Here is a 26,966-nt window from a genome sequence, read left to right as displayed (position 1 = left end):
AACCCCCACAACATGATACTGCCACCACCATGTTTCACAGTGGGGATGGTGTGTTCAGGGTGATGTGCAGTGTTCGTTTTCCCCTACACATAGGGGTTGATTTACTAAAGGCAAATAGACTGTGCACTTTGCAACGTGCAGTTGCTCCAGAGCATAGTAAATGAACAGAAGCTCTTATGGCTTCCAGCATCCAATCATTAGCATGCAAAATTGCTGTTTTTTTTATTTTCCTTACATGTGATTGGGTACTCTTTGTAAAGTGCAGCTTTATCTCATTTACTAAGCTCTGGCGCAACTGCACTTGCAAAGTGCACAGTCTATTTGCCTTTAGTAAATCAACCCCTTAGTGTTTTCCTTTTAGGTCAAAAAGTTCAATTTTGGTCTCCTCTGACCAGAGCACCTTCTTCCACATGTTTGCTGTGTCCCCCACATGGCTTCTTGCAAACTGCAAACAGGACTTCTTATGCGTTTCTTTCACCAATGTCTTTCTTCTTGTCACTCTTCCATAAAGGGCAGATTTGTGGAGAACACGACTAATAGTTGTCCTGTGGACAGATTCTCCCCCCTGAGCTGTGGATCTCTGCAGCTCCTCCAGAGTTACCATGGGCCTCTTGGCTGCTTCTCTGAAGAATGTTCTCCTTGCCCGGCCTGTCAGTTTAGGACAGTGATGGAGAACCTTGGCACCCCAGGTGTTTTGGAACTACATTTCCCATGATGCTCAGCTACCCTGCAGAGTCCATTAGCATCATGGGAAATGTAGTTCCAAAACATCTGGGGTGCCAAGGTTCACCATCACTGGTTTAGGTGGACGGCCATGTCTTGGTAGGTTTGCAGTTGTGCCATACTCTTTCCATTTTCAGATGATGGATTGAACAGAGATCCGTGAGATTTTCAAAGCTTGGCATATTTTTTTTATAACTTAACCCTGCTTTATACTTCTCCACAACTTTATCCCTGACCTGTCTGGTGTGTTCCTTGGGCTTCATGATGCTGTTTGTTCACTAAGGTTCTCTAAGAAACCTCTGAAGGCTTCACAGAACAGCTGCATTTATACTAAGATTAAATTACACACAGGTGGACTCTATTTACTAATTAGGTGACTTCTGAAGGCAATTGGCTCCACTAGATTTTAGTTAGGGGTATCAGAGTAAAGGGGGCTGAATACAAATGCACACCACACTGTTCACATATTTATTTATAAAAGATTTTGAAAACCATTTATCATTTTCCTTCCACTTCACAATTATGTGCCACTTTGTGTTGGTCTGTCACATAAAATCCCAATAAAATACATTTACGTTGTTGGTTGTAACATGACAACATGTGGAAAATGTCAAGGGGTATGAATACTTTTTCAAGGCGCTGTAGATGAGTTTCACTTTTTTGAATTGAATTACTGAAATAAATTAACTTTTTGATGATATTCAAATTTTTTTGGGAGATTCCCCTGTGGTTATGGCTGATCGGTGTATGTTAAAGTGATTTGAGCCGAGCAGGTGGGAAATCCATGAGGTTATCATTGCGGGGATCAGTGGCGGAGCTGACAATGGTTCCCATGATGTGAACAATGCAGCTGACTCCCAGGCAGGAAGGGGTTAGGAGAGGAGGGCGCAGTGAGCGGGTTGTACGCTGGAGAGGAGCTCACACTTCTCACTGCTACACTGCCAGCTGTCCAAGTCTCAGCACACGGCTCGCCTCCCGAAGGCTCCACACCAAGTGCCATCTCCATCCTCTGACCTCCGCTGCCAGCAGAAGGAAAGGTAAGAGGTCACCTCTCTTCTCCTAACTTCCAAATGTGGACCTCATACAGATGTGTGCGGCCAATCACTGAGCTGCAATCATACACTGAATATATACCGGGTGTATAGTTGTCAAGCAGAAAATTGGACTTTCATTAAACATTCACTGGTGGTGAATCAAAAAACACAAGGACCTGGAAGATTCGCGTGCTGTGAATGTCTGGTGAATGTCAGATGTCTGGTTTATGAGGACATGGCGTGTTCAGAACACAGCATGCAGGATCTCATAGCAAAATCTATTCCGATCATTCAATTCTGGGTGGTTGTTATAGGGGCCGCTTATTACAGGAAGACTGGAACTGTGCTTGCTAAATGCCTTTCTACAATGCTAGTTGCTTGGCTGTCATGCAAATAATGGACAGCAACACAACTTCAATTACATAAATAATAACTAAAGACTGGAGTAAATAAATGATAATAAAATAAATAATATAATAATAATAGATAATAAAATAATAATATAATACATCTATTATGTGCATGATAGCCAGGCAACTAGCATTTTTAGAAAGCAGTTAGCAATTGATAAAGTGTATATACAGCATAGAAATTTATATATATATATACAGACTCACACACACATTTTTTGCATTAGCCACTGCTTTCTAAAAATGCTAGTTACCTGGCTGTCATGCACATAATGCCATCTTTATTAATATTTCTTTATTTAGCATTTTTAGCAGTTAGCAATTGAAACAAAGACAAAAACATAAAAAACAAAAAACAAAAACAAACAAAAAATTGTGTGTGTGTGTGTGTATATATATATATATATATATATATACTATGCACATAATGAAATAATTAAAGAATTAATATTTCTTTATTTAGCATTTTTAGAAAGCAGTTAACGATTGAAACAAAAAATTTTACATATATATACAGTATATATATATATATATATATATATATATATATATATATATATATATGTGTGTGTGTGTATGTGTGTGTATATGTATGTATGTGTGTGTGTATGTATATATATATATTTACTATGCACATAATGCCACTTTTATTAATATTTATTTATTTAGCATTATTAGAAAGCAGTTAACGATTGAAACAATTTTTTTTACATATATATATATATATATATATATATATATATATATATATATATATATATATATATATATATATATACATATGTGTGTATGTGTGTGTGTGTATATGTATATATATATATATATATATATATATATATATATATATATATATATATATATTTACTATGCACATAATGCCACTTTTATTAATATTTATTTATTTTGCATTTTTAGAAAGCAGTTATTAATTGAAACAAACATAAAAAAATATATATATATTTATTTACTATTTTTATTTTTTATTATTATTATAATTTTTTTTTTTTTCGTTAACCACTTTCTAAAAATGTTAGTTGCCCTGCTATCATGCAAATAATGGACAACAGCACACACATATCATATATTGTATACATATGTGTGTTTTTTTTGTTTTTTTTTCTGCTTTACTAGATGTTTGGCTATCTTGCAAATCCTATTTCATATATTATTATATTATTTGTATATTTCTGCAGCAATTATATCTACTTATTACAGAAATACCTACACTAAACTGCTCTTGCTAACTGCATTCTGAAAATGATAGTTGTCTGGCTGTTATACAAATAGTGGACTGCAGCACCACATACCTATATGTGTATGTGTATGTGTATATACATACATACATATATATATATAATGTTCATACATACACACTATATCACCAAAAGTATTGGGACACCTGCCTTTACACGCACATGACCTCTAATGGCATCCCAGTCTTAGTCCGTGGGGTTCAATATTGAATTGGCCCAACATATAACAGCTTCAACTCTTCTGGGTAGGCTGTCCACAAGGTTTAGGAGTGTGTCTATGGGAATGTTTGACCATTCTTCCAGAAGTGCATTTGTGAGGTCAGGCATTAATGTCAGATGAGAAGGTTTGGCTCGCAGTCTCCACTCTAATTCCTCCCAAAGGTGTTCTATCAGGTTGAGGTCAGGACTCTGTGTAGGCCAGTCAAGTTCCTTCACCCCAAATTCGCTCATTCATGTCTTTATGGACCTTGCTTTGTGCACTGGTGCACAGTCATGTTGCAACAGGAAGGGGCCATAAAATTGTCCAAAATGTGGTATGCTGATGCCTTAAGAGTTCTTTTTACTGGAACTAAGGGGCCAAGCCCAACCCCTGAAAAACAACCTCACACCATAATCCCCCCTCCACCAAATGTTTTAGACCAGTGCACAAATCAAGGTCCATAAAGACATGGATGAGTGAGTTTGGGGTGGAGGAGCTTGACTGGCCTGCACAGAGTCCTGACCTCATCCCGTTAGAACACCTTTGGGATGAATTAGAGTGGAGATTGCAAGCCAGGCCTTCTCGTCCAACATCAGTGCCTTACCTCACAAATGCACTTCTAGAAGAACGGTCAAACATTCCCATAGACACACTCTTAAACCTTGTGGACGGCCTTCCCAGAAGAGTTGAAGCTGTTATAGCTGCAAAGGGTGGGCCAAATCAATATTGAACCCTACAGACTAAGACTAGGGTGTCATTAAAGTTTATGTACATGTAAAGGCAGGTGTCCCAATACTTTTGGTAATATGGTGTATAGGTCTTTTTTTTTTTCTTTTTGCTTTGCTAGGTGGATGGCTATCATACAAATCCTATATTATATATTATTATTCTATTTGCATATTTCTGTATCAAGCACGTCTGCTGATTACATAAGTACCTGGACTGCCATTTCTAATTGCCTTCTAAAAAATGCTAGTTGATTGGCTGTTATGCAAATAGTGGACTACAGCACAATATACAGTATCTCACAAAAGTAAGTACACCCTTCACATTTTTATAAATATTTTATTATATCTTTTCATGTGACAACACTGAAGAAATGACACTTGTCTACAATGTAAAGTAGTGAGTGTACAGCTTGTATAACAGTGTAAATTTGCTGTCCCCTCAAAATAACTCAACACACAGCCATTAATGTCTAAACCGCTGGCAACAAAAGTCAGTACACCCCTAAGTGAAAATGTCCAAATTGGGCCCAAAGTGTCAATATTTTGTTTGGTCACCATTATTTTCCAGCACTGCCTTAACCCACTTGGGCATGGAGGTCACCAGAGCTTTACAGGTTGCCCCTGGAGTCCTCTTCCCCTCCTCCATGATGACATCACAGAGCTGGTGGATGTAAGAGACCTTGCGCTCCTCCACCTTCTATCTGAGGATGTCCCACAGATGCTCAATAGGGTTTAGGTCTGGAAACATGCTTGGCCAGTCCATCACCTTTACCCTCAGCTTCTATAGCAAGGCAGTGTTCATCTTGGAGGTGTGTTTGGGGTCGTAATGTTGGAATACTGCCCTGCGGCCCAGTTTCCTAAGGGAGGGATCATGCTCTGCTTCATCATGTCACAGTACATGTTGGCATTCATGGTTCCCTCAATGATCTGTAGCTCCCCAGTGCCGGCAGCACTCATGTAGCCCCAGACCATGACATTCCCACCAGCATGCCTGACTGCAGGCAAGACACACTTGTCTTTGTACTCCTCACCTGGTTGCCGCCACACACGCTTGTCACCATCTGAACCAAATACGTTTATCTTGGTCTAATCAGACCACAGGACATGGTTCCAGTAATCCATGTCCTTAGTCTGCTTGTCTTAAGCAAACTGTTTGTGGGCTTTCTTGTGCATCATCTTTAGAAGAGGCTTCCTTCTGGGATGACAGCCATGCAGACCAATTTGATGCAGTGTGCGGCGTATGGTCTGATCACTGACAGGCTGACCCCCCACCCCTTCAACCTCTGCAGCAATGCTGGCAGCACTGATATGCCTATTTCCCAAAGACAACCTCTGGATATGATGCTGAGCATGTGCACTCAACTTCTTTGGTCGACCATGGCGAGGCCTGTTCTGAGTGGAACCTGTCCTGTTAAACCGCTGTATGGTCTTGGCCACTGTGCTGCATCTCAGTTTGGGTCTTGGCAATCTTCTTATAGCCTAGGCCAGTGATTGCGAACCTTGGCACCCAGATGTTTTTTTATAACTAAAGTTCCCATGGTGCTCAACTACACTGTAGAGTGCCTGAGCATCATGGGAAATTTAGTTCCAAAACATCTGGGGTGCCAAGGTTCGCCATCACTGGACTAGGTCATCTTTATGTAGCGCAACTATATTATTTTTTTCAGATCCTCAGCAGTATTGAAAACATCACACCACCCTGCCTTAGTACTCCTCTCCAGAACCCTCAGCCCTGATGCAATCAGTGGGCTGGCTTTTCGGAGAAGTTATGTAAATATCAAAATGCTTTGATGGGTTGGAGGAGTGAATGTTCCTAGACAGGCTGTATTTTCATGTATACCGCCCTAGGTTAATGTCCACATGTGATGTCTGAAATCCAATGAATGAAAGGGGCAGGTCAGGGACAGTGCGGCTGGGGAGGAAAACGCTGGATGATGCTGGACGTTCTCCAGCCAGGAAATTAGGGGGCTATACATTATCTGACTTGCGGCTTCTGATGCACACTGTGAGAAGCTCACAGTGTACAGTGAATTCACAGTAAGACATATCAGTTGAGGAGAGCAGCTGTGGAAGACTGAATATATATATATATATATATATATATATATATATATATATATATATATATATATATATATATATATATATGAATATATATATATATATATATATATATATATATATACACACACACAACATGGAAGAATTCCAAGGTTTTTTTAGCAGCCAAAAAATATTCAAATTAATTAATTTAAATTATCTTATTTTATCAAAAAAGCTATTTTTGGGGTGTACAGCACTAGCAGCTCCCATACATGTGTTAGTCCATTATATATATATATATATATATATATATATATATATATATATATATATATATATATATATATATATATATAGATATATAGATATAGATAGATAGATATAGATAGATAGATAGATAGATAGATAGATAGATAGATAGATAGATAGATAGAGATAGATATATATATATATATATGTTTTTGAGTTTGAGGGTTCTGAGTAATTTTCTAGCAAAAAAATAATGATTTTTACATGTAGAAGACGAATGCCGGAATTGGCCCGGTATAGATTTAGTTAAAGAGGAAGTAAACTCTTTGTATTTAAAATCCCATGACTGGCAGGGTATGTATGGCCCTAGTGGTCTCTTCTGTCATAAATTCATCCTTCTGTCTGTCAGCTGTCATGTTTGCTGAGCCGCGCATGCGCAGCACAGCAAACATTTTTTACGGCCCGGATCAGCCCCCCAATCTGTGCCGCGGTGATGTGACTCCAGTGCACATGCGCGGGAGAGGCATCATCGCTGCCTGGCCTATCAAGCGGCCGAAGGCACGGGCCCTGGAAGGGAAACCGGGCAAAGATGGAATCGCTGGGAGCCTGCCGGATTGGTCCCACCGCTGTGCTGGGAGGACACCATATGACTGGTAGGTCTGCCACAATGTACTAATATGCTGTGCCTTCTAGTACATTATGGCATAACCCACCTGGGGGGCCTTAAATAAATATAGCGGACTTTACTTCCGCTTTAATCGATTAAAAAGACATTTAGAGGCCCCCCACAAAGAAAAGAATGAATACTTACTAAGCTTGCAGAAGAATCCTTTGGCATTGCCATGTGGTGGTCTGTCCTTTACACAGGCACAACGGTGATGTTACCATTACTTTTACAAAGTAATATCTTGGTTTACAAATGCATTTGATGCACATAAAGTCGTTTTTATATCCTCTAGAATTATTTTTGAATGACATTTTTAGGGCTTTTCTGCTTTAAATGTATCTGTATCTGGTGGGGAATAGTTAAACATTCTCCAGTTGCCGGACGCTCGGTACCGTTAAGCTTTGTGTCATTTTTCCGGCTGATTGTGTCTGAAGGATCAATACATTTATTGGCAGAGATGTGATCCCAGGATTAGACCTCGGTGGGTTATCAGGCGGGCGAAACTGTCATGCTGTGGGATGTCTCTTGAAATGATTAACATGACAGCAATCAGAATTCATTGAGGGCAATTTACTAAGACAGAATCTGCACTGCAACCAATCAGCTTCTAGCTTTTATTTGCAAAGCTTAACTGAGCAAGCAGAATCTAGAAGCTGATTGGTTACTATGCACAGCTGCTCCAGTTTTAATACATTTGACCCATTTGTGTTACCAGGGAAATACAGTACAATGTATCTTACTGTGAATGAATGAATAATTTGTATAGCGCTGCAATGGGAACTGAATCGCCTCAAGGCAATGGATTCATCCTGTGTTGTCCAGCTTCTTAGAAGAGGAAGGTCTTGAGTTTTTTCCTGAATGCCTGATGGTTTTCTTCCATGCGGATGGAAGTCGGTAGAGCGTTCCATAGCTGTGGTCCTTGGACTGCGGATCTTCGTTCTCCCTTTGATTTGTAGTGGGATTTGGGAACGAGGAGGACGTTTTGGTTGGATGATCGAAGACTGCGATTGGGTGTGTAGTGTTTTATTTTCTCGCGTAGGTATTGAGGAGCATTTCCTTGTATGCATTTTGGGTGAGGCAGAGGGTCTTGAATGTGATTCGATTCTTTATGGTTAGCCAATGTAGGGTCCTTAGGGAAGGGTAGATGGATTCCCAGGGTTTTTTTTTCCTGTTATCAGTCTTGCCGTCGTGTTTTGGATGAGTTGTAAGAGCGCAAGTTGATATTGGAGTAGCCCTATGTAGAGGGAGTTTCCAACTACCGCTGCTTTGTCCTCTTTTGGAATGAAGGGGATGAGTCCACGTAGCAGGCGGAGGAGATGGCTGACTACCAGGGGCGTCAGTAGGGGGTGGCTAGCAGTGGCTGAAGCCCCGAGTCTGGTACATTTATTTTATAATTACTAGCCCCGAGTCCCCACGCATAAGCGAGAAGGAGCTCGGCGGCGCCGCACTGCGCATGAGCGAGAAGGAGCGTCAGCGGCGCCGCACTGCGCATGAGCAAGAAGGAGCGTAGCGGCGCCGCACTGCGCATGAGTGAGAAGGAGCAAGCGTCGGCCGGCGGGACGTGTGATGTCGATACAGTCACATGCGGTATCAACGTTGCACGTCCCGCCAGCCGACGCTCGCTCCTTCTCGCTCATGCGCAGTGCGGCGCCGCCGACGCTCATCGCTCATGCGCAGTGCGGCACCGCCGAAGCTCTTTCACGCTTATGCACAGTGCGCCGCTGTGGGGACTGGTGGGGGTTAGTAATTATAAAATAGTGAGAGAAGGAGCGCGAACGGCAGGTAGGTAGGTCAGTGTAGGTAGGTCAGTGTATGTAAATGTCAGTGTATGTAGATCAGGCAAGTCAGTGTAGGTAGGTCACTACCGTTAGTGTATGTATATGTCCAGTGTATGTAGGTCAGGCAGATGAGTGTAGGTAGGTCACTATCATCAGTCATAGTTGCCAAAGGTCCCGAATTTCCCGGGAAATTCAAATTTCCAGTTTTTCGACATTGTTAAGAAGACCAGAAGCTGGTCTTCAATAGAGAACCTGTGGTTCCACAGTTCAAAGTTAGTCTCCGCGCGGCAACGTTAACGACGGTATGTCGGGGGCCAGTCTGTGGATGGGATCTGTCAGAGGGGGCCAGTCTGTGGATGGGATGTCAGAGGGGGCCAGTCTGGATGGGATGTCAGAGGGGGCCAGTCTGTGGATGGGATGTCATGTCAGAGGGGGGCAGTCTGTGGATGGGATGTCATGTCAGAGGGGGCCAGTCTGTGGGTGGGATGTCATGTGAGAGGGGGCCAGTCTGTGGATGGGATGTCACAGGGGGCCAGTCTGTGGATGGGATGTCAGAGGGGGCACTCTGTGGATGTAATGTCAGAGGGGGCCAGTCTGTGGATGGGATGTCAGAGGGGGCCAGTCTGTGGATGTAATGTCAGAGGGGGCCAGTCTGTGGATGGGATGTCAGAGGGGGCCAGCCTGTGGATGTCAGAGGGGGCGCTAGCGAGTCTGGATGTCAGAGGGGCACCAGATGTTAGGAGGGGCTCCGCTGATGGACACCAAATGTGAGGAAGGCTCCGCTGATGGACACCAGATGTAAGGAGGGGCTCCACTGATGAACACCAGATGTGAGGAAGGCTGCTCTGAGGGGGCATCTGGTGGCAGGCAACGTGGCTAGTGACGCGCTCAGGGCTCCCACTGATTCGGCATTATGATGAGTTGAATGATTTCATTTCATATTACAATGTAATAATAGAAATAATGCGCTTCAATCATCCTGACACCATAACAATCATGGCGCCGGGATGATTGAACCGCTAACACCAGGTATTTGGAGTATCTTTATCTGCTGATTGTCAAACTCTGGAAAACACATTGCTATTGTGGTGTAGGATCGGGGGGCTGCTGTCCCTCCATCCCTCCCCCCCCTTTCCCTCTCCATCCCGCATTCATCTCAGACACTAACCACACCCCTTCGAGCCATGCCCCATGTAAGCCACGCCCACTATTTTACGTAAACCACGCCCATATTTTATCCTTTTACTATGCCATACTATGCTATACCTATAACCACATGCCCCACCATTAATTATAACACAACTCCGCCTACTACCAAAAAAGTGTACCATCAGTGTCACGGGTCCAGCCAAAAAACACATACAACCCCCCCCCCCCCCCCCCCCGTTTCCGGCTTGGACTCTGGGCTGAAGCCCCTGGTCCTTTTGCCACCTAGCAACTCCCCTGCTGACTACTGATCCTATTTGTGCATCCATTGACATTTCTGAGTCAAAGATGACTCCGAGATTCTTGGTTTTGGTGCTTGGAAAGATGGTCTGTCCAAAGATGGTGGGAGGTGTGACATTTCTGAGTCAAAGTTGACTCGAGAGTCTTGGTTTTGGTGCTTGGAGAGATGGTCTGTCCAAAGATGGTGGGAAGTGTCCATGGGGTCTTAGTTTTGGAATTTTGGTTTGCGTGTAGGAGAAGAAGCTCTGTTTTTGATTTGTTGAGTTTGCGGGAGCTAGTGGTCATCCAGCCGTCTATCAAAGTGAGGCATTTTTCTAGTTGCCGATGATGGTCTTTTTGTCCGGTGATGCGAAAGTAGAGTTGAGTGTCATCAGCATATGAGTGGAAGGAGAGGTCTGATATTCTGAGGATTTTGAGGAGTGGGCGGATGTAGATGTTGAAGAGCACTGGTGACAAGGGTGAACATTGAGGGACTCCGCAAGAGATTGCCCGGGTTTCAGAGGTGAATGCTACTGTGAGTATACATTGTATGATTTTTACATTGTAGGGTTTGTTTTTCTTTTTCTTTTTTTTCCTGTTGTTCCATAGTTTGGCTACTACACATGCAGGATTGTAAGAGCTCCCTCTAATGGTGACCATAGACACTACAATTGTTTTACCCTATCAATGGGGTGTATTTACTAAAACCGGAGCATGCAAAATCAGGCTCAGTACTGCATAGAAACCATAGCTCCCAACTGTCCCTGATTTTGAGGGACTGTCCCTGATTTGGAACAAAGTCCCTCTGTCCCTCATTCCTCCTCATTTTCATCTGATCTATATAGTTGTATATAAAATGCACTTATCTTTAAAAAAAAGTGTTTCCCAGTGCTAAACCTTTCATCTTATTTCTAAATTGCTGCATTTGTACATTTTGAAAGCCAATATAAAGGAATAGTAGTGGTGAAAAAAAAGTCCCTGTTGATTTAATTAATCTTTTTTGTGGTTATTCTCCTATAAGGGGGTGTGGCAGGGGGCGTGTCCTCTGCCTAGATACGTTTGTTAGTAGGTGTCCCTCATTCCCATCTCAAAATGTTGGGAGGTATGTAGAAACCAATCAGCTTCCAAGTTTTATTGCCAAAACCTAATTGAACAAGCTGAGGTTAGAAGCTGATTGGTTTCTACGCAGAAGTCAGTCTGATTTTGCACTCTCCAGCTTTAGAAAATAAAACCCATTGTGTGATGTGAGCAGAGCGATTGAATCCGCAAACGAGCCAATTATTTTCGATTGATTTAGATTCAATTTCGATCAAATTCAATCAAACATAGTTAATTGGCCAGGGTAGAATATTATTGATTGTTTTGCACTCTATGCATAGAATGTACTTTTTGGTTAAGTTCTATTGGCAGATAGCATGTCTAATTTTTTTTTATTTATTTTTTTTAATGCACAATAAAACAATTGTGTAGAATAATACTTGGCTATGTGTTTTACTTCAAATGACAGTTTGGGAGTCGGCAGTTACAGTTTAAAGTAAAATAGACAAGGGACACCAACATAGTTGTAGCTTTGATCTTAAAAACTTTGCGATAATGGTGTTGTGGTAACTTGCCCAAATAAACAAAAATAAATAATAATATTATTCTTGATATCACTAGAAAAAAAAAGCCTTTGGAAATTAGTTTGCAATAACTCCATCAGTATCAGCAAAGCAGCTTCATTATTATCCCATTAAAGAAGAGAATTGTTCTTGCATCCGAGCATGCCTGCTTGTACGTTGGACTTTCGTCCGACGGACTTGTGTACACACGATCGGAAAACCCACCAACACACATTTGGTGGCGGAAAATTTGAAAACCTTCTAGCCACCATTTGTTGGCAGAAAGTCCGACAACATTTGTCCGATGGAGCGTACACACGGTTAGATTGTCCACCAACAGCCTGTCATCGAACATTTCCCATCGGAAAGTCAGATGTATGGGGCATAAGCCTATAATAAGGCTTACCTGTAGCTATCCTGGATATCTCCTAAACCTACATGGTTTAGGAGATATCCCCTGTATCTGCATGTGCCGACGTCATTGGCACATCCGCACTGAAGTAACGGCACGTGTCGTTGCTTCAGTTAGTGTGCCGTTACCGGCGGCTTATGCACGCATACGTGGGAGTGACATCGTCGCAGCTCTGGCCAATCACAGCGCCGGAGCCCACGGTAGCCAGAAGTAACTCTGGGAGTGATGCTCCTGGCTGGAGCTGTGTACTGGGACTGCTGTGGGGGCTTCGATCTCAGGGGTGTATTTCATAATGAGCTAGTATGCTGTGCATTCTAGCTGATTATACCTTTGTCTTGCAGGTTTTCTTTCTTTTTTATTTATTTATTTTTGTTAGTGGGTTTGCAACCACTTTAACCACTTGACCACTGGGCACTTAAACCCCCTTCCTAACCAGACCAATTTTCAGCTTTTGGTGCTCTCACAATTTGAATGACAATTACTCAGTCATGCAACACTGTACTCATATGAAATTTTTGTCCTTTTTTTCACACTAATAGAGCTTTTTTTTGGTGGTATTTAATCACCGCTGGGTTTTTTATTTTTTGCGCTATAAATCAAAAAAGACTGAAAATTCTGTAAAAAAAATAAATAAAATTCTTTGTTTCTGTTAAAATTTATTGCAGAGTCTTGGCGAGTATTGGCAGAGTATTGGCGAGTACTGCAGTGTGGCAGAGTATTGGCAAGGTATTGGCGAGTATTGCAGTGTTGCAGAGTATTGGCGGAGTATTGGCAGAGTATTGCAGTGTTGCAGAGTATTGGCAGAGTATTGCACAGTGTTGCAGAGTATTGCAGAGTATTGGCAGAGTATTGCACAGTATTGGCAGAGTATTGCACAGTATGGGCAGAGTATTGGCACAGAGTAGCACTGTGGGCTGGATGTGTAGTGCTGCTGCCATCTCTCCCCCTCTCCCCTCGCACTGTACAGATTGGTACAGAGAGGGGAGGGAGGTCATTTGACGGAGCGATCACATGGTAAACGGCCACTACTAGCGGCTGTTTACCGTGATCCGTAATGGATGTTTGCGGGAGCACGCCCCAGGGACCATGGGCCCATGGATGCCCAACCAGAAAACACAACCGCGCTGTAGCCGTCTTCCGGCTATGGGCCAGTTGGCAAGTGGTTAAGCTTCAAGAAATGTTAGCAATTCTATCATTTACTTTTCGGATGAATTGCTCCACAGTGCTTCCAGCTGCAGTGGCCAGGAAGGGCTTATTTTTTAAAGCTTTTTTTTTTCCTTTTTTTACTATTTGTTAAAACTATGTAAAGAAATGAAAGGCCATCGTTTGGTCAGAGGCTCACTTCATTAGGAATATCATGGATTGATTTTCATTGACTATTGTAAGTAGCAAAGTGTCCCAGAGATTTAAAATGTGTTTTTAATCTGGCAACTGTGAAAGCAGCAGCAATGGTAATTTCATTTTAAATGTTTAAATGGTTTCTGTGTAGGAAATTAATTCATATGTTGTAGATGGTCTGTAAAAAAGTCTGATCAACGATCTATGAGAAATTGGCAATGTTATGTGCTCACACTATGATCGCCGGGTCTAATTTAAGATTATGGCAACGCCAAACAGCGTCCCCTGTAATGGAGGAATCATCACAGGGGCTGTTCACTTAATTGAAAGTTGCTAAATGCTGCAATTAATGCAAGGCTTGAGCAAGAGATTAAAGTTTATATTCATTCCATTTACAACAATAACTAGTTAACTTTAAATATTGTTTATTGTTCTGAAATAAAATAGGTTTTGTTTATGGCACCTTTTGCATGAACTGGAAAAAAAAAAAATAATATATAAATATAAATATATATAAATATATATATATATATATATATATATATATATATATATATATATAGTGCCTTGCAAAAGTATTCGGCCCACCTTGAACTTTTCAACCTTTTGCCACATTTCAGGCTTCAAACATAAAGATATAAAATTGAAATTTTTTGTGAAGAATCACCAACAAGTGGGACACAATTGTGAAGTGGAACGAAATCTATTGGATAATTTAAACTTTTTTAACTAATAAAAAAAATGAAAAGTGGGGCGTGCAAAATTATTCGGCCCCCTTGCGTTAATACTTTGTAGAGCCACCTTTTGCTGCGATTACAGCTGCAAGTCGCTTGGGGTATGTCTCTATCAGTTTTGCACATCGAGAGACTGAAATTCTTGCCCATTCTTCCTTGCAAAACAGCTCGACCTCAGTGAGGTTGGATGGAGAGCGTTTGTGAACAGCAGTTTTCAGCTCTTTCCACAGATTCTCGATTGGATTCAGGTCTGGACTTTGATATAACAGCTTCAACGCTTCTGGGAAGGCTGTCCACAAGGTTTAGGAGTGTGTCTATGGGAATGTTTGATCATTCTTCCAGAAGTCCATTTGTGAGGTCAGGCACTGATGTTGGACAAGAAGGCCTGGCTCACAGTCTCCGCTCTAATTCATCCCAAAGGTGTTCTATTGGGTTGAGGTCAGGACAGTCAAGTTCCTCCACCCCAAACTCGCTCATCCATGTCTTTATGGACCTCGCTTGGTGCACTAATGCACAGTCATGTTGGAACAGGAAGGGGCCATGAAATTGTCCAAAATGTCTTGGTATGCTAACGCCTTAAGAGTTCCCTTCACTGGAACTAAGGGGCCAAACCCAACCCCTGAAAAACAACTCCACACCATAATCCCCTCTCCACCAAATGATTTGGACCAGTGCACAAAGCAAGGTCCATAAAGACATGGATGAGCGAGGTTGGGGTGGAGCAACTTGACTGGCCTGCACAGAGCTCAACCCAATAGAACATCTTTGGGATGATGTCAAGCGGAGACTGTGAACCAGGCTTTCTCATCCACATCAGTGTCTGACCTCACAAATGCCCTTCTGGAAGAATGGTCAAACATTCCCCATAGACACACTCCTAAACCTTGTGGACGGCCTTCCCAGAAGAGTTGAAGCTGTTATAGCTGCAAAGGGTGGCATAGCTCCCAACTGCCTCTGATTTGGAGCGATGTCCCTCTGTCCCTCTTTCTTCCTCATTTGTCCCTCATTTTGGTCCGATCTATAGAGTTATATATAAAATGCACTTTTCATCTTTCAAAAAGTGTTTCCCAGTGCTAAACCTTTTATCCAAATTCTAAACTGCTGCATTTGTACATTTTAAAAGCCAATATAAAGGAATAATAGTGGTAAAAAAAAGCACTTGTGGATTTAATGAACCTTATTTTGTGGTTAACTCTCCTTTAAGGGGGTGTGGCAGGGGGCGTGTCCTATTCCTACATATGTTTGTTAGTAGGTGTCCCTTATTTGCGGCCGCCACGCCTTGTCACTACGAGATCCCGCGCTCGGCTCTCTTTTCTTCTCATGGCTCTGGCTGCCTGGCGCCACCAGTGGAGTGCCTGCTGCAGTGCTGCCTAGTCTACTCTGCTCTGATGGGCGCGCCGCACAGTATGGCTGAGCTGCAGGAGGAGTCGGAGGTCACGTCACCTGAAGTCTAGTCAGGTAGTTCACTCAGTGCGTGTCAGTGTATGTCAGGTAGGTCAGTGTATGTCAGGGCAGTGTGCTTCAGGTAGGTCAGTCACAGTTTATGTCAGGTAGGTCTGTGCGCATCAGGTAGGTACCACCCCCCCGGTGCCAGGCCCTGGTCTTTTTGCCACCTAGCAATGCCCCTACTGTACATATGGAGAAGCTCTATGGGAGAAAGACTGACCTTGCTTTATTTAATTAGACCCCGTAAGTTCCCCCCCCCCCCCACCAGTAACACAATTTGGTCACGTGCACTGCGCTACAACGCTGCATTACTTTTTTTTTTTTAGTTGGTGTGCCCAAAGATGCCCCAGATCTTTTACTATCCTGGCAACACCCCTGGAATGATGAAAACCCACAAGATTCTTTTTTTTATCAAGCACTCGGGCCAAACGTATGATCTTACACATAGGCCCACTGTTTTCATTAAATACCCCTGAGCTCGATGCATTGACATACCTCCTTAGACCCAGTCAGTGCAGACGGTATGGTCACCTGCTGACTTGGCACCATCCACAAGCAGCTTAACCTCCCTGGAGGTACGATTATTTCATATTTTAGGTGCTGAAAGCGGTACCATTATTTTGCATGGAAATTTTGCATTTTATATTGTAGGCCTGTAATTCTAAGCCCTTGTACACACGGTCAGACATTCCGACGGAAAATGTCCGATCGGACCGTGTTGTCGGATAATCCGACCATGTGTGGGCTCCATCTGACTTTTTCTGTCGGAATGTCCGACCAACAAAGTTTGAGAGCTGGATATAAAATTTTCCCGACAACATGATCCGATTGGATTTTGTCCGATTGTGTGTAGAGAATTCCGATTGGACAAAGTGCCACGCATGCTCAGATCAAATTCCTACACCAAAGCTATTGGATACTAGCCTGAACGTAGTCCCGTCGTAACTAAATAACGTCATCAGGTTACGAACGATCGGAATTTCCGACAACTTTGTCCGACCGTTTGTATGCAACACAAGTTTTGGACAAAATCCGACAGATTTTGTTGTCGGAATGTCCGACCGTATGTACAAGGGCTTAGAAATAATTCACTTCAATCCGTCCAAACAAGAGTCTAATAGACATCCCGGGTATGATAAAATTTGAAATATGAAATCATAAATTATAATATTTTATATATATATATAATAAATAACTATAAATAATTATAACAAATAATAATATAACAATAATAATAAAAATTATTCAATAATGTAATCAAATCAAAAACACTGAAATGTGCTGAGTTGCAGAATTGTCGCTGTCATTAGTTTTAGTGTTTGATGATGAATTTCCCCACAAATCGCTATCACTCAATTCTGTGAGTGATTCTAATTTATTATCGCTGTTTTCTAGCTGGTCTAAAACCACTTTTGATGTAAACGGACATTTTTTGGTTGCTATGGAGAATCTCCAGTTTCCAGGCATAAAGAATAGTATTTATAATATAAAAGTGCATGCAGGACACTGGGCAAACCACTAGGGACAAAGGGGATGTGAAATTACTTGATACAGTCCTGTAATCTGTAAGATTACAGTATACTGTATCTATGCTGTGTTTTTTACTTTTTTAATTTGGCGCCGAAACTCCATCCCCGTGCGTCGCAACGCTCACAGGGAACGGAGCTCGGCACTGTGACAGATCGAGCGAGACAAGGCGGCTCGCTGATCACAGCGGGGAGGACATTGCTGGATCCAGGGGACAAGGTAAGTAACCCCCTCCATGGATCCATAGATGCGATCCCGAGTCTGGCTCAGGAATACTGCTTATGGTAATGAAATCTCACCCCGAGCCAGACTCGGGAATACCGCTAGGGAGGCTACCTCTTCAAAAAGACTGAGAAGTTAAATCCAACACATTCAACATCAATTCAACATCAACTAAGTGCAGTGCAGAGGGTGTTTTTTTTTTTCAGTCGTTTGAAGTGTAAGAAGACAATGACTTTCCTAAGCCCTGTCTCTGCTAAGTACTAACACTGATTGAGTGGACACGGAAGAAGTGTGGAGGGTCTACCTAGGATTGAACTAACTAGCACTAAACGGGAGGGGAGGAACAAGAAATATTACACAAGCATTGATAAACAAGCTGTAGTGGCCCAAAACCACCATTAGATGTTAGCATACTACAGAAAAACGATAACCTTCAATACAATACATGAATAATACACGACAGTGGAACAGAACAGCGTGCTTCGTATATTACTTCCAGATCTTCCTGTAATAAAGACCACTCACTGCTGCTCTCTCTCCCTGTGCAGGGTGACTGGTCTTGTCTCCGCCTCCTCCTGTAGTTTTCTACAGGCAGCCTGTAGTGGGTGGAGCTTCTGGGCCCCTCCCACAGCTCTGCTGTCAGCTCAGCATAGTGATGATGTCACTGTTACTTTTACAAAGTAATATCTGAGATTTCAAAGCCATTGAGTGCACTTATTTACAGTATATTGCAATTATCAGTGCTTGTAGTTCTGCTTTAGAACCAGTTGTATCTGCCGGTGAATGGTTAAACATTTCCCGTTTGATGAATTCTTGGAACGGTTGAGCTTTTGTGTCACTTTTCCGGCTGATTGTTTCATAATAATCAATACATTTTTTGGCAGGAATGTCAGGATTAGACCTCAGGGGTGATGTGTCATGGGTAGTGCTAAGTGACTGCATCTGCTAAATGAATCAGCATAGAAACTCTTAGCATGCATGCTGATTAAGAGTCACTTTTCCAGGTATTTGTTACCTCCCATATCACAGCGCTCCCCCTGACCGCGCCTTCGACTGCTTTTCTCTCCAGAGAGACATAGCCATCTGTTTTCAGGCATCGTTCAGGGTTGGTATCTATCCTGGACAGAGAGGTCAACTCAGATGTGACCCAATCATGTAAATCCTGGTGCCCGTGCAGTTTTTGCTTTGTGTTCACAAATGTCTGACACAAATCAGCCTCTGCTGCAACCTCTCAGACAGCATTCCATGTCAGCACAGGCGATGCCAGAGTCACCTGGTTTCGTGGATGTTGAACCGTGGGAACGGTTCACGACTCATATCGCGGTGGCATGGCTGGACGCATGCGGATGTACCTGGTGACCCTTGTTGTTTTGACTTCAGGAGGGGTTCTTCCGCTGGCTTCAATTACCAGTTGGAATTTTGAATTTCTTTCATCGCCTCACGAACCGCTGCTTGACCAATTTGGACACATTAATTTTATAAGATCGTTTTATTCGTTCACACGGTTCAACATCCATGAAACCACTGAGGTGACTCTGGCATCGCTTGTGTTGACATGGAATGCTGTCTGTCTCTGCCATTTGCTACTTGGGTGTCAGTATTAAGATACATGGATGCTTAGGATATAGCCCTGAGGAAGCAGTGACTACAACTGTGAAACGTGTCGGCTGTATAATATACCCTAGCACCAATTGTTCTGCTTTTATTAATTTGGGTCATTTGATGTACCATAAATGTTGTTTTTAGTCTATGAAGTCTCTTTGTAATAAAATGAATGTCTTTCTAAACTATGTGTGTTGATATGCTTAACTCTTAACAGACTAACGCATCTTGTAAAGTCCCAATTAGCCATTAGGGACAGGTCTTCGATCTGTCCTTTCTTTGTTTTTTTATAGAGAAAGAAAGAAAGACACTGACTGTAGATAGATAGATAGATAGATAGATAGATAGATAGATAGATAGATAGAAGATAGATAGATAGATAGATAGATAGATAGATAGATAGATAGATAGATAGATAGATAGATAGAATGTAGAATATAGAATATAGATAGAATGTAGAATGTAGAATATAGAATATAGATAGATAGAATATAGATAGAATGCAGATAGCTAGATAGATAGATACTGTATATTTATACATTTTATACTTTTTTTCCTCCTCTGATTAGACAAGTTTCTCAATTTATAAGACATTTGGTATTTGCAGCCAGCTTGTAGCTCTCCGGTAGATATTAATGTTTCCATCGGCTCTAGTAATGTGGCCCCAGGGACTTCTTTCTATGAGAATTTATGAAGGATAATTTATTTTACTGATATTGTGCAAGCGGCTAGTTATATCATAAACAGATAAATTAGATCTTGTGTACGGGATCCTTTATACGAATAGTTGCCCATGGAATATCAACTTCTCTATTTTTTTCTGTATTTAAAGGATATTTCCACGTTTGCAGTCACATTTGAGAAAACCTCATTATATGTTTGTTAAGTGTCTCCATTCACACAACATGCCTAGTTTATTTCAATGTTTCTCGCCTTTTAGATGTTTCTAAACCTTTAACCCTTTGTTCGGAAATATGGTGTTTCACATCTAGTTTACAACAGATAATGAGATCTGCCAGAACAGTAAAGACTAGGGTTAGTCATGGTAAACACAGCTCAACAGACAAATATATTTTAAGCGTAAAGCGTAAGCTCACTGGGTTAGAACCAACATAAGGATTTGTCTTTTTGTAATGATAAAGGCTCAAATGTGTGTCGGCTTTGTACATCAGAAAAGTAATGCACTTCAAACACTACTGACTGAGCAATCTGCTCCATGTATCTGCAATAGATTTCAGTCACTTAGGGTCTGTTAATAAAGCATTCATTGCACAAATGTCAGAAGCATTCGTGCAAGCGGAATGTAATGTCACTGTAATTTTTATAATAGATTTATTCCTGTATCATCAGCTCCATCTAGTGGCCAAAATGCAGTATCGTTTTCAGAAAACTATACCGCATTTTGGCCACTAGATGGAGCTGATGATACAGGCATTAATCACTTAGAAAAATAACAGTGACATTACATTCAACATTACATTCAACTGACGTATTCCTCCCATTGACCCCAACTGTGGGCGCTATTCCTCCCATTGACCCAAATGGTGGGGCGCTATTCCTCCCACTGGCCCCAATGGTGGGTGCTATTCCTCCCATTGACCCCAACGGTGGGGCGCTATCCCTCCCACTAATCCCAACGGAAGGACGCTATTCTTCCCATTGACCCCAATGGTGGGACACTATTTCTCCCATTGACCCCAACTGTGGACGCTATTCCTCCCATTGACCCCAGTGGTGGGGCGCTATTCCTCCCATTAATCTCAACGGAAGGACGCTATTCCTCCCACTGACTCCCAACAGTGGGGTGCTATTTCTCCCACTGACCCCCCTATGGTGGGGCGCTATTCTCCCACTGACCCCCCATGGTGGAGGAGCTATTTCTCCCATTGACCACCCACGGTGGGAGTGCTGTTTCTCCCACTGACCCCCACGGTGGGGTGCTATTTCTCCCACTGACCCCCACGGTGGGGTGCTATTTCTCCCACTGACACCCAACGGTGGGGTGCTATCCCTCCCGCTGGCCCACAATGGTGGGGGTGGTGTTTCTCCCACTGACCCCCACGGTGGAGTGCTATTTCTACCACTGACCCCCCAACGGTGGGGCACTATTTCTCCCACTGACCCCCATGGTGGGGTGCTTTTTCTCCCACTGACCCCCTGTGGGGGATGCCATTTCTCCCACTGACCCCCTGTGGCGGGGCGCTACTTCTCCCAACCCCCAATGATGGGGTGCTCATGTGTAAGATAAAGTCTACAGGTTTGGAAATATCAGTTTGTAAATGGATAGAAAACTGGCTAAAAGACAGAATTCAGAGAGTAAGGCCGCGTACACACGGGCGGATTGTCTGGCCAACTAAGTTCGTCAGACAATCCGACAGACAGTCCGTTCAAAATTTGCATGAACGGACTTGACCAGACACGATGAGCAGACAGTCCGCTGAAAGCGTGCGCGATGACGTGTACAGCACGTACGACGGGACGAAAAATTCGACGTCCAATACACTGCAATGCAACCTTCGGCCGTGTAAATCCTTTCTGAGCATGCGCCATACTTAGTCCGTCCAACTTGCCTACACACGAGCGGACTGTCCGCTGAAACCAAGTTTGGACGGACAAAACCAAGTTTGAACGGACTGTCTTACGGAAATTCCGTAAGACTTTGTTCGTCAGATTGTCCGCTGAAAAAGTCTGCTGAAGCCCACACACGAGCGGATTGTCCGCTGAAACACTGTTCAGCGGACTAAGTTGGGCAGACAATACGCCCGTGTGTACGCGGCCTAGTGGTTAATGATTCTTAGGCCGCGTACACACGGGCGGATTGTCTGTCCAACTTAGTCCGCTGAACCGTGTTTCAGCGGACAATCCGCTCGTGTGTGGGCTTCAGCGGACTTTTTCAGCGGACAATCTGACGAACAAAGTCTTACGGAATTTCCGTAAGACAGTCCGTTCAAACTTGGTTTTGTCCGTCCAAACTTGGTTTCAGCGGACAGTCCGCTCGTGTGTAGGCAAGTTGGACGGACTAAGTATGGCGCATGCTCAGAAAGGATTTACACGGCCGAAGGTTGCATTGCAGTGTATAGTACGTCGTTTTTCTAGTCCCGTCGTACGTGCTGTACACGTCATCGCGCAAGCTTTCAGCGGACTGTCTGCTCATCGTGTGTGGTCAAGTCCGTTCATTCAAATTTTGAACGGACTGTCTGTCGGATTGTCTGACGAACTTAGTTGGCCAGACAATCCGCCCGTGTGTTCGCGGCCTTACTCTGAATGGTCTAAGGTTATCAGTGGTGTACCCCAAGGTTCAGTGCTGGGACCCTTGCTTTTTAATATCTTTATAAATGATATTGGGTCTGGAATTAAAAGTACCATTTCAGTCTTTGCAGATGACACCAAGATATGCAGTGGAATAACGTCCTCACAGGATGTCTCCAATTTACAAGCCGACCTCAATACACTGTCTAATTGGGCGACTATGTGGCAGATGAGGTTTAATGTTGATAAATGTAAAGTTATGCACTTGGGGGCTAAGAATATGCATCATACATACTAGGGGGAGTACAACTGGGGGGATACATAGTGGAGAAGGATCTGGGGGTTTCGGTAGATCATAAGCTCAAAAATAACATGCAATGCCAAGCTGCGGTTTCCAAAGCGAGCAAAATCCTTTCTTGTATTAAGCGATGTATGGACTCCAGAGAGATAGATATCATCTGTACAAATCATTAGTCCTCATCAAGACCTCATCTGGAATATGCAGTTTTGGGCACCAGTTCTCAAAAAGGATATCAGGGAACTGGAGAAAGTGCAGAGAAGGGCAACCAAACTGATAAGAGGCAGGGAGGAGTTCAGCTTTGAGGTATTGAATTTATTCTCTCTTGAGAAGAGGAGATTAAGGGGGGGGGGGGGGGGATGTGATCAACATGTAAAAATACATAAGGGGTCCATATAGTGAACTTGGTGTTGAGTTATTCACTTTAAGATAACAGGGGGCACTCTACATCTGGAGGAAGAGAGATTTCATCTCCAAATACGGAAAGGTTTCTTCACAGCAAGAGCTGTGAAAATGTGGAATAGACTCCCTCTAGAGGTGGTTCTGGCCAGCTCAGTAGTTTGCTTTAAAAGGGACCTGGATTCTTTCCGAAATGTACATAATATAACTGGATACTGACATTTATAGGCAAAGTTAATCCAGGGAAAATCCAATTGACTTTCAGGGGAACAGGAACAAATTTTCTCCCCTCTCTGAAGCAAATTGGATCATGTTTTGCTGGGGTTTTTTGCCTTCCTCTGGATCAACTGTGGGCATAGGATTGTGTATATACTGGAAAAGAACACACTGCCACGAAGGGCTTGGAGAGTGCTGCTCACCCCACACGAATGAAAAAATGGAACAAGTTCCCCCACAATCGGGGTTTTTAGGCAGCAAAAAACAATAATAAATGCATATCATGATTGAATAATATGAAAAATATTTTAATGTTTATTACCATGAAAAAATGGCAACATGGCACAGAGGTAAAAACATGAGCTCCACCTGAACAGTTAAAAACGGACTCCTATGTAAAGAGTACAATAATATCAATGGATATGCACAAAGAGACACAACTATAAATGACACTGTATAATATAACAACAGTAGAAGTATAGTCCTAACGCGTTTCAACCCACTCAGGGGGTCTTCTTCAGAGAAATGGTCTGTTATAAAACAAAGATGCAATAAATAAATATATCAAATGTTACTTATACTGGGAATACCTTATATTTGTTAGTATAATTTACCCAATAGTGCACTTCCAAGGAAATAAAATAAATGATAGTGCTTTTAGTGGAGTGGACCTCGTGGGGGAACTCCACTAAAAGCACTATAATTTATTTTATTTCCTTGGAAGTGCACTATTGGGTAAATTATACTAACAAATATAAGGTATTCCCAGTATAAGTAACATTTGATATATTTATTTATTGCATCTTTGTTTTATAACAGACCATTTCTCTGAAGAAGACCCCCTGAGTGGGTTGAAACGCGTTAGGACTATACTTCTACTGTTGTTATATTATACAGTGTCATTTATAGTTGTGTCTGTTTGTGCATATCCATTGATATTATTGTACTCTTTACATAGGAGTCCGTTTTTAACTGTTCAGGTGGAGCTCATGTTTTTACCTCTGTGCCATGTTGCCATTTTTTCATGGTAATAAACATTAAAATATTTTTCATATTATTCTGATATGCATTTATTATTGTTTTTTGCTGCCTAAAAACCCCAATTGTGGGGGAACTTGTTCCATTTTTAGGATTGTGTATATGGGATTGTATGATTTTTCTATTTCTTTCTTTTTGCCTTTTATAGGTTGAACTAGATGTGTCTTTTTTCGACCTGACTAATTATGTAACTATATAAGTAGGAGTTCTGAGATCACCAGGTTGCAAGCAGGAAGGATGTGGTAAACTGGTGTACTACAGCAGCACCTGGAGCCAGTGCTGGGACAAGGTCATCCAGCGCCCAGGGCAAAGATGCCAAACTGCGCCCCCCTTTCCCTTAGGGTTAGGCTCAGGGTGCCCCCTATCCCTGCAATATACCATTGCGCCAGGGGCAACTGTCCCTCCTGCCCACCCCTTGTCCTGGCCCTGCCTGGAGCAGTACAGTTTGGGTAGGCTTTCCTTCACGTTCACATCTCAAACCTTCATTTTTATTTCTGCTAGAATTTTATGTTTCTGGTACCTGCTGATCTATGACAGAATTACAGGCCCCCAATAGATTGCACAATATGTCCCCACACCCTCTTCGCCATGCCATTTCATCTTGCACATAAAGTATGTTTTTCCAGTTTCATTTCAGATTCAATAATGAAGACAATCTTATTACATTTTTTTTTCTTAATGGAGAACCAGCCCCATACCCCCATTATCAGATCTCCATGCCCCCAAGGAATACCCCCATGTAAGAACCCCTGATCCATGACATGTCAGTCTCAGGCAATCCTCATTATTGGTTCTTCTTTGAAGCCACCCATCAGGGGAAAGGTTTTCTTTGGCCATGGGCCATGTTATCATGCAGCCATGTTAGCGAGGTCCTACAGGCAAAGTCCAGTTGGACATAAAAGTTTAGTTGTCTATCTTTTGATACTTCTGTTATGTGGTTTATAGTGAAGTTAACCTCTAATTATGTATTTCTTAATATGTTAACTTGGTAAAAAAAAAAAAGTGAATACAGGAAAAATGAGAAACATATGAGCAGGCCAAAGTGATGGAATAAAACAGCACCATAAATTTTATTGTGTAGGATTGCCAACGGTTTCTGACCACACCAAAGCACACGGAAGCTGTGAAAGGAAGATAACGACTAATAGGCAATAGGTTTGAAATAGAAACAAAAATAAAAGATGTTTTGGGGAAAATGAATAAGCGCTCAGCGGGACCTAATTGGTCATTAGGATATTCAGCAGGAAGTAATTAGCGGACACCTTCAGATGTATTCCGGTGGATGAGATACGTTAATTTGGTGTGTGGGGGACGCAGAGTGCCAACCAAACACGGCCTAGGATCTCAGCGGGAGTGAGAATCGCCCCATATTTATCCCCCCCCCAATAATGTTCTTTATCATTTTGGCAGCCTCTGCCTACTAGCTCCACTTTCTCTACAGATATAGTCAGGGTGAAGTGCATTAGCGAGATATCATTGCCTTCCTGAGGAAAAGAACGTGTTGTATTCCATCATCGTGCCTGCTCTATTACCCTGCAGAGGTCTCTTCTATATGACTCTTGTGGTTAACTCTTCCATAACTTGATTGCTTTAAAGCCCTGGTACCCAACCTGCAACCCAAGGACCACATACAGCCTTTGCATATATGATGTGCGGCCCTCAGACCTCAGCAGTCTGTAGTGGGAATATTCTTTAGGGTAACAGTATTGATCTCTACTAGCCTCAAGTTCCCAGTTTGGTAATGTCTTTTGCAGCATATCCCCAGCCAACAATGTATCCTGTCCACACTCTCTGACCTTCATATCCTCTATTAGCTCTGCAGTCCTCTCAAGCATTACATATAATGAACATTATGGGTGATGTCAGGGGCCGCATTTTTAGGCCCTCCCTAGCTCATAAGTTGACAACCACTGCTTTAAAGTGTATCTAAACCCCAAAATGAAAATTTGGGGATCAGGAAAGAATTGAACCATCCTTTTTAGCAGTGGTGGTCAATTTTTATGATATAGGGGTCCTCAAGTACCCCCCCCCCCCCCGACATCACCAAAGGGCCGTATATAATACTCAGTGAATATTCTGTGTCAGGGACAGCAGACACACAACAGGATATGGTCAAAAGCTATGGGCAAGACACATGGGCAGGGCCGTCTTTAAGGCAGGGCAAAAGGGACAGCTGCCCTGCACCCTATCATTGTTGTGGGGCCTAAAGCAGCTGCCCTGCCCCTTGAAGTTTTAATCAAGTGCTGTGTCCCGATATCTCAGTGTGAAGTGCTGGTACTAATGCTGCCCAGCTCTGCCCTACTGTTGTGTACAGATGACTCACCTGCACACCCTATGTTTACATGTAAATAACCGGCATTCATATGTAAATAGCG

At 42.5% G+C, this 26,966-nt stretch overlaps 1 protein-coding gene across 1 annotated transcript in view; it reads left to right on the top strand.

Annotated features, from left to right (window-relative positions):
- Positions 1–1,637: 1,637 nt before the first annotated feature.
- Positions 1,638–26,966, top strand: part of LOC143933743 (chemerin-like receptor 1) — a 127,073-nt gene continuing 101,744 nt past the window's right edge. The window contains exon 1 of the mRNA XM_077456739.1: positions 1,638–1,760. The gene's annotated coding sequence lies outside the window, so the exon portion shown is untranslated. The remainder of the gene's footprint in view (positions 1,761–26,966) is intronic.

Source organism: Lithobates pipiens, unplaced genomic scaffold (assembly GCF_037356315.1).
Source record: "Lithobates pipiens isolate NorthernLeopardFrog02 unplaced genomic scaffold, aLitPip1_a1.2 Scaffold_27, whole genome shotgun sequence".
Lineage (NCBI taxonomy): Eukaryota > Metazoa > Chordata > Amphibia > Anura > Ranidae > Lithobates > Lithobates pipiens.
Note: the sequence above shows the minus strand (reverse complement) of the source record. Positions and strands in the feature narration are given on the sequence as shown.